Genomic DNA, 8,817 nt, shown 5'->3' with positions numbered 1-8,817 from the left:
CTGCTCCCCCACCCCCACCCTCACCCCCAAACACTCACCAGGACACTGCACTGGGAAGGGTGCCGGTGGCAGGAGCACCCACCTTGGTGACCAAGGGGCAGATGGAGGGGGCTGGGCCCCTTCTCTGCACAGGGGAGAGCTGCCGCCACCTCTGCTGGGAGGGGGAGAGCTGGGATCCTGCCTGCAGCCCCTGCATCAGGGGAGCCACAATGGGGGGATGGGGGGCTTTGCTTCCACTCCCTAGAGACTATCCAGACAGGGTCAGAATTGGGTGGGTCTCCCCGCTTCAGGGGCTCGGGGTGGCCTACACAGCCCCGGCAGGGAGATGGAGGGAGCTGTGGGGGAACCGGCCACTCAGTGGGCAAGGGGGACAGTCCCAGACACAGCTGCCGCAATCGGGAACTCCAAGTCTGGCCCGTGGCCACCGCTCACCACCCCTCTCCAACCTGGGCAGTTAGATCTGCCCCCTGCCCAGTCCCCCTTCCCGGGGGGTGGGGGGTTCACCTAATGCCCCTGGAACCTCCCAGGAAACAGCGCTGCCTCTGTGTCCCGGGTCGAGGTTTGCCAGCGTTGCCCAGAGACGGGCGGGCAGCAGGCAGGCGACGGCTCCCGCACGCAGACCCCGCCGGCCCAGCCCCCTGGAACCCGGGTCCAAGACAATGAGCTGGCCCGGCCCGGAGCGGCGAGGGCGGAGCTGGGGCCGTGGGGGCCTGGGAACGAGGCGGCTTGGGGGTGGTGTGCAGGGAGAGGGGCCTGCGATCAGTCGGGGCTCCAAGTGGGGGTGGCACTGGGCGGGGTGGGGGGGACACAAGGGGCTCCCGGAGGAGGGGCCTCGGGGGGGCGGGGCCTCGGGGAGGAGAGGGCGGCGCCTGATGCGGGCGGCACCTTAGCTCTCCCCCTGCGGCTCCAGAAAGACGCGCCGACCCGCGGGCCCCAGGCTCGCCCCAGGGACAGGTGTGAGGGGTTCTGAAGGCAGGATAAGGGGCACAATCCATTTCGGAAGTGAAGTGACATTGGTCGCACCGCTATAAATATGGACACAGCTGACTAGGGGAGGAGGGGAGATCTTAGAGAACCTGGAGGACCCTAGAAGGGGGGGGGGAGGAGGGATGGGGGGCTACGCTGAGACCTGGGGACGCGGTCAGGTTTCTGGATGGACACGAAACCCTGGAGACAAGATACACTCGGGACCTGGTGTCCTGGGGCCCCAGGGGAGGGCAGAAGGCTGGCGGGCCTTCCGGTGCCCCCCCCCAGTCTCATGGAGCCCCCTCCCCTCTCTCAGCCCCACCCCTTCCTGAGCCCCTTCCCCTCCTGAATCCCCTTCGCTCTCCCCCTTTTCCTGAGTACCCCTCTCATCTTTCAGTCCCTTCAGAGGGGGTGGCCTGGACAGCCCTTCCCAGAGAGTCCAGATAGAAACGCAGCCCTGTGGCTGGTGGGGACCTCCCTGCACCTCCTTAGCTGTGGCAGCACCCTCATATTTTGTGATATGTAGAACGGCCTGAACTTTTGAGGGGTTCCCTGCAGCTGATTACCCAGCAAATATCTGCAAACACCACTGACCTGGGACCCCGGGTCCTGGGCGAGGCTCCTCATCCAAAACCATGCTGTCCACACCCCTCCCCACTTCACATCCCGGCACAGACCTCTCCACCTCACTTCCCAGCTAGAAGCCCATCTAGAAATGGGGGGTGGGTAGGAATGTGGACACCACTCATCAACCATTCATTCATTCATTCATTCATTCATTCATTCACATTATTCAACAAACATTTCATGGAGCACCTGCTGTCTGCAAGCCTGTGCTGGGGGCCCAGGGTACAGTCCCACAGGAGGGGGCTCGCGGTCCAGTGGGTGATGGGGGTCAGAGGAATGTGATGGGGGCACACAGGCAGCTGTGGGGGTCCAGGAGCTGGTGGGTCCAGAAAGACTTCCTGCTGAAGGTGCCATCTAAACTGAGGGCTAAAGGCATTAGGGGTTACGGAGGGTGTTCCTGGCAGAGAGAACAGCAAGTGCAAAGGCCCTGAGGCAGGAGTCCTGCCTTTGGCTCCAGCTTGGCCATTCCTTTGCTGTGTGATCTGGACAAGTGATCGCCTCTTTCTGAGCCTCAGTTTCACACTCAAGTTAAAGGCCCAGCAGGGCACCTGAAACACAGCAGGCACTCCGTCGGTAACTGCCAGATGTGGGTGAAAAGTTGAGGTTCTAGACGACTGTCACGAAACAGAAGGCTCCTGGTCCCTGTCTGGGGTGCGCAGGTTGGGGCAGCTCGTGACCTTTTCCTGGCCAAGGTGCCCCTTCCCCGGGTCCCTCTCCCCTCGGCCCACCAGCCCTCCACCAGCTGTCCTTCCATGTGTGCGCCGGTCTGTCAAGAGCAGGCGCCTGTTCCGGAACACCTGATGCCCTGCTTCCCAGGGATTTCAGAGGAGTAGATGCGCGGAAGTTCAGCTGCCGCACAGGCTTAACCCTGGAGCCTGGGCGCCGGGTCCTCAGAGGCCCAATGCCGGCCCTCTTGACCCCACAGGGAACCTGGCACTGCTCCCAACCTTTGCTGGAAAGACCCTACTTCGACTCCCAGCGCTGGCCTCGCCTCGATGTGTGGCCTGGGGAAAGCCCGTCAACCTCTCTAGTCACCCTCACAGCCAATAACGAGGAGAGCCAACACACCCTCAGTGCGTGCATGTGCCCGGGGCCATGCTTAGAGTCTTTCTATCAGTAAACTCTGTCTTAGAGCAGGATTCTGAGTTTCACAAGAAGTGGAAACTGAGGCACAGAGCGAGGCTCTATGACTCACAGGGTGAATAATCCAATCAATATCAACAGAAATAACCTATTGTGTGCCTTCTTTATATGGATCAGCTCATTAAATTCTCCCCAAAACCAAATGAGGTTGTGGGGACCGCTAATAGAGGTTTCTTGTTATAGACGTGGAGACTGAGGCCCAGAGAGCCTAAGCAATCGGCTCCAAGTCACAACGCTGTACAAGAGGGACCCACTGGGAGCACTCCGTGAATAGGACTGCTTTATTACGGCTGCTGTTACGTTATTATTTTTCTACCTGCTAAGAAAACTTACCAAAAACGTGGGCATGCCAACCGAGGCCAGCTCCCTCCCTGCCCTCCCCAGCCCAGGAGCCTAGCCAGGGAGCACCAGGCTCTGCACACCCAGGCCCCTCCCGCCCCGCTCCAAGGAGCAGCTCCGAGAACCTGTCTTCCTCCCATGATGGCAGAGAACCAGGTCAGCCAACCGCTGGGACATCAAAGGGAATCTATAAATACAGCCGCAGGAGGAAAAATAGACACTTTGCTAGCTCTTCTCAGCCTTGCCTCTCTCCCACTCCGAATCTTTCCTGGCGAGGTGCCCACCCCGGTAGTTGCTGGGTCAGAGCCCCCAGCCCCAGGACCCCCTACGGGAAAACGGTGGAGGGAAGCAACTGAGAGAGCCTCAGTTTCCCCCAAGGAGCTCAACTTCTGCCCTTGCCTCCGCCTGCCAGATGTGTAAGGAAAGAGGGGCATCGCCGGGACTGTCCCTGGGAGATGCAGATGAGATTTTAAGGCCAGAGGTGAAGCTTACTGGTTTGATCCCCAAACTCTGGAATCTCCCTTCTTTCTCTCAGGGAACACATAGGACTTCGACATTGTGTTGGGAGCTGGGAAGCTGGGAGGACCAAGGCAGACAGTTCAGACTGAGTCAGGGTGGTCAGGAAGGCTTCCTGGAGGAGGTGATATGTGCTGAGACCAGGGAGGATGGGGAAGATAGAATTAAAGAGCCAGGCTGGGGCGGAGGCTGAGGGGAAGAAGTTCCGAATCCTTCTGGGTTCTTCCCTCTTCCTCGCTCCCCAAGTCCTGTGCCTCCAAAATGCCTCTCAAATCCTTCTATCACTTTCCACCGCCACAGCCCTTCCCTGCTCCGGGGTCCCATGCCGCTCCCCGAGTCTAAGGCAGTCATCTTCTCCTGATCCCCCTGAGCCACTGCTGTCCAGGGTGCATCCTTCTCCACAAGACAGCCAGAGGGATCTTTTTTTTTTTTTTTTAATATATTTTGTTGATTTTTTACAGAGAGGAAGGGAGAGGGATAGAGAGTTAGAAACATCAATGAGAGAGAAACATTGATTAGCTGCCTCCTGCATACCCCCTACTGGGGATGTGCCCACAACCAAGGTACATGCCCTTGACCGGAATCGAACCTGGGACCTTTCAGTCCACAGGCCAACGCTCTATCCACTGAGCCAAACAGGTTAGGGCCAGAGGGATCTTTTTAAAAGTTCAATCAGACAGTCCCACTGGCTCACCATAAACTCTCCCATAACCAGCTCAGCCTCGGTCACTGCCTAGAGCCTGTACACAGTAGGTGCTCAATAAAGTTAGCTGAATAAATAGGCCGATGAGGCTGGGTTCTACTTCCTGAAGACATTGGAGGTTTGGTAGCTGGAGCCGAGCTGGCCCCAGGAAGGGCAAGAGGGTACGCGGAGCGTGGTGTGGAGTTCCTGAGCTCAGCACCTGCCGAGGGCACTGCCACCCACTGACGTCAGCATCACTTGAGTCGCTAACCCTGGTGGCAGTGATGGAACCGCCACTGGCTGAGGTCATTCACACCCCCCTCCACTGTCCCCATCTGGTTTTTCCTCCAAACAGCTTTTCTTTAAAAAAAAAAAATCATGGTAAACTATACATAATAATACTTATTGTTTTGGCCATTTGTAATGTACATCTCAGTGGCATTGAACACATTCACATGATTGTATAATCATCCCTACCGTCTGCCTCCAGAACTTTCTTATTTTCCCAAACTGGAACTCTGTCCCCATGAAACACTAACTACCCAGCACCCCCGCCCCCCCCCCCCCGACACACACACACTCAGCCCCTGGCTCCCACCCTCTACTTCCTGTCTCTGTGGATCTGACTCCTCTAGGGACCTCCTGTGAGTGGGATCACACAGTATTTGTCCTTCTGTGTCTGGCTTATGTCACTGAGCACCATGTCCTCAGGGTTCATCTATGATGTAGCAGGTGTCAGAACTTCCTTCCTTTTTAAGGCTGAGTAACATTCCCCTGTCTGGATGGACCACATTGTGTTTATCACCCGTGACACTTGGGCTGTTCCCACCTTCTGGCCATTGTACGTATGCTGATATGAACACAGCTGTGCAAAAACCTGTTCCTGACATACAGGTGTCTGTTCTGTCTTTTTTTTCCCCCCTCTGTAGACAATGCCCTGAACAATGTCAAGGGCATCAAAGCTCCTCACAACTTCCAAGGAAAGAGTTAAGAGGAAGAAATGGGGAGCTTTAGGACCTCGAAGGAAGTGAGAAGGAAACCCATCTTCGTGGAGCACCTACTGTGTGCCAGGCCCGGGCATCTTTTGAAACATCCTCACATTAAACAACTTGCTCACGGCTGGGAAGTGGCAAAGCCGAGGTTTGGACCCCAGCCCGCAGTGGGCACACCTATTCCACCACCTGCTGGCTTGCCTCTAAGGGGGCGCAGCTCACCACTCCATCGCTGATTCAAGAATGAATTAGTAAGATGATCTTAGAAGAAAAATACTGGGTGACGAAGAGCTGCTCTGTTGGAGAAAGTGACATTGGCCAAGCACAGCAAGGATCCTCCCAAGCAGACGGAGCAGCCCGTGCGAAGGCCCTCAGGCTGGACTGTGCCTGACTTACTGGAGGAATGGCGAGGAGGGGCAGGTCGATGTGGCTGAAGCAGAGTGAGGGTGGGAAAGTGGGAGGGGGTTGGCCCTGAGAGGGCTTCTGGATGAAGGCGGCACAGGACAGGGCCATGGCCTAGGCTCCTAGACACACGCACCAAGACAGAACTCCCATATGGCCTTCCCCGTGGTTACCGCTGCCCTCCCGCCTCCATTCATGCTCAGGTCCCTGAGATTTCTGGATAACAAACATTTATTGAGTACCTACTGTGTGCCAGGGTTGTTCTGGGCCAGGAGTGGGGAACCTTTTTTTTCTGCCAAGAGCCATTTGTATATTTATACCTCATTCACGGGCCATGCAAAATTATCAACTTAAAAATTAGCCTGCTCTATTTGGTCAAACATTTAATTAACTCACCCCTAATGCCTTGGCAGGCCAGACCAAATGATTCCTCAGACCTTAAGCGACCCATGGACCAGACGTCCCCCACTCCTGTTCTAGGCGATGGGAATCCAGCAGGGGACAAATGGTGCTGTGGGAGAGGCAATCTGCAATGCTTGGCTGTGGAAATAAAATGAAGAAAAACAGAGCAGGATGAGAGGAAAGAACGGACAGGGTGTTGCTATAGATGCAGAGGTCACGGTGGCCGCCCTGCAGAGTGACATTTGAGCTGAGACTTAGAGGAAAAGAGGGGCCATACAGAAATCTGGGGAGCCCTAACCAGTTTGGCTCAGTGGATAGAGCGTCAGCCTGCGGACTCAAGGGTCCCAGGTTCGATCCCGGTCAAGGGCATGTACCTTGGTTGTGGGCACATCCCCAGTAGGGGGTGTGCAGGAGGCAGCTGATCAATGTTTCTCTCTCATTGGTGTTTCTAACTCTCTATCCCTCTCCCTTCCTCTCTGTAAAAAAAATCAATAAAATATATTTTAAAAAAGAAAAATAAAAATCATCATTCTCCCCTTTAAAAAAAAAAAAAAGAAAAGAAATCTATAGGGAGCGCATTGCAGGCAGAGAGAATGGCAAGTGCAAAGGCCCTGGGGCAGGTACAGAGTTACACATTCAGAGACACCGTCAGACCCTTAACAGCTGTACCTCCAACACTTCCGAGTGATGCTTCCTCCTTCCGGAAGTCCCCCTAGAGCTCCTCAGAGCTTCCAGATGAGAGTGGTACTCGTGATGGGGCTGAAGAAGCAAGGAAGGGAGGGTCCATCCAGGTTCAGATTTGCCTAGAAAGGGTGCAGGAAGCAGGTCGCCGAGACCCTACTCACTCAGCCCAGGTCCCAAGTCATTTGCCTGAAGAGCCTTCCCAGCTAGGGGTCCCAGAGCCCATGGAGACAATGAAAAGTGTGGGCTTACAAATCCAGCCCCATTTCCTGGCTATGTGAGTGGCCAAGCCTTTTCTCTCTGGGCCTCAGTTTCCACGCCTGAAAATGGGATCATAACAGTAGCCTTGTTCTGGAGTCGCCGGGCTGCATTCAGTAGCTGCTGGATAAATGTCAGCTCATCCTTCTAACGATTAATATATGCACAAGACGGGCCACGTTCTGGCAACAGGCCCACGGTGCCGTGTCGTCTCTGGAACGGTCCACACCCTCTCTGGGCACCAGTTACACCGAAATCCTCCAGGAGGGTATTTGAACTTGGAAAAGCGTCCACGAGAGAACCCCCCTCCCCTGCAAGAAAGCAAGGGTTAAAGGGCAGGGGCGGGAAAGGGTAAGGACCAGGACGCACACAACCGCCCCCCCCAGCCCCCCCCCCCCACACACACACCCCAAGGACTCCAGGCGGTTAGCTCCGCGGAGGGACCAGCTGTGCGGATTTAGCCGGCGCATCTGCCGCCCGAGCAGCTGCCGCTCTGGGGGGGCCGGGGGGGATGTGGGACGAGGGGAAAATCTGTCCGAGGAGAATTGCGTCTGCGCCGCCCAGCTGCCGGCTCAGGCTGGGGGGACACCCCAAATCCGCCGGGACCCCGCGCCCCTCCCCTGCGGCGGCCGCCCCCACGTGCCTTTGGAGGAGGGGGCGTCGGGGAGGCCCTGACGTCACAGGAGGCCTCGGCCAATCGGAGCTGTCCTTCCCGAGCCCCAAAGGGATTCCCGGGCCACACCAGGGACCTGGGGCCAGACCCAGCCGTGACGACCCTCCACCCGGGGCTCAAAAGGGGGCCCGCACCCGGCGGGGGGGCCGCGGCTGGGACCCGCCCGAGGGGGGCGGGGCCGGTGTGCGGCTGCCAGGCCCGGCTCCCGCGGGCCCAGAGACGGGCAGCACGGGCGGGAGTCACACAGCGGGCGGCGGGCGGGAGCGCGGACGGGGGCGCGCGGGCTGCGGGCGGGCTGTCCTTTCCCCGCTGGCGCCTGGCACCGGGGCCGGGCTCAGCCTCTGCCCGGCGCGGGGCCTCCGGGCCCCTCCGGGTCTCTCCCGGCCCCTGCGACCCGGGGCCGCAGCCCGGCCGCGCTGGGCACGAGGTGTCAGTGCCGCGGGCGCCCGCAAAACCCGCACCGGATTCCTCCCGGGTCGGATCTGGACGGGAGCTCAGTGCTGCCTCACCGGCAGCTCAGATGGGGAAACTGAGGCCCAGAGGGGCGGGACTTCGCTTAAAGTCACAAACTAGGAGGATGCTGCTGGCTCTGGTGACCTTGGGTGAGGCTCTGCCCCTCCCCGGGCCTCCCTGACTCACCCCAGGGGGAGCCGTGAACTTCCTGCCACCCTCTTCCAGGTCAGGGCTCAGACAGTCAGGAGCCCAAGGCGTGAGGGGGGAGTTGGGAGAGGAAAGGGGTGGGAAGGGGAAATGAGCAGCCGGGCCTGACCTTGCCCTGGTCCAGGGCATGAAAGACCCATTCATGGCTGCTGAAGACTGGGTGGCAGCTGAGCTGGCCTGTGGGGGTGGGGCCTCCCTCAGGGCCTTTGTCCAAGCAGGTCCCTCTGCCTAGGATTCCCTTCCCACCCCTCACCCCGCACCTCATGTGCTTTGCCAAATCCATCTATTGTCCTTCTGGGGTTCCCCAAATCACCTTCTCATGGTCTTCCGGGGCCCCCACCCAGTCACAGTGCCCAGTCATCTCAGCCTCAGTTCCTGTGTCTCCCTGCTAGGTTGAAAGCAGGTAGCTGGATTGTCTTGTTGACTGCTTAGCCCAGGGCCTGGTACACAGTAGGTGCTCAATAAATGTTTATGGA

At 58.1% G+C, this 8,817-nt stretch overlaps 1 long non-coding RNA gene across 1 annotated transcript; it reads right to left on the bottom strand.

The window, feature by feature from the left end:
- Positions 1-4,173: 4,173 nt before the first annotated feature.
- LOC118658768 lies at positions 4,174-7,308 on the bottom strand. The gene is made up of 4 exons (XR_004968363.1): positions 7,003-7,308; positions 6,739-6,872; positions 6,064-6,207; positions 4,174-4,633 (listed from the first exon to the last, which is right to left on the bottom strand). It is a non-coding gene; the product is annotated as an uncharacterized LOC118658768 (long non-coding RNA).
- Between the last annotated feature and the right edge of the window lie 1,509 nt (positions 7,309-8,817).

This window comes from Myotis myotis, unplaced genomic scaffold, assembly GCF_014108235.1.
Source record: "Myotis myotis isolate mMyoMyo1 unplaced genomic scaffold, mMyoMyo1.p scaffold_m19_p_6, whole genome shotgun sequence".
Taxonomy (NCBI): Eukaryota; Metazoa; Chordata; class Mammalia; order Chiroptera; family Vespertilionidae; genus Myotis; species Myotis myotis.
The sequence above is the reverse complement of the archived record's forward strand: the minus strand, read 5'-3'. Positions and strand labels throughout refer to the sequence as shown.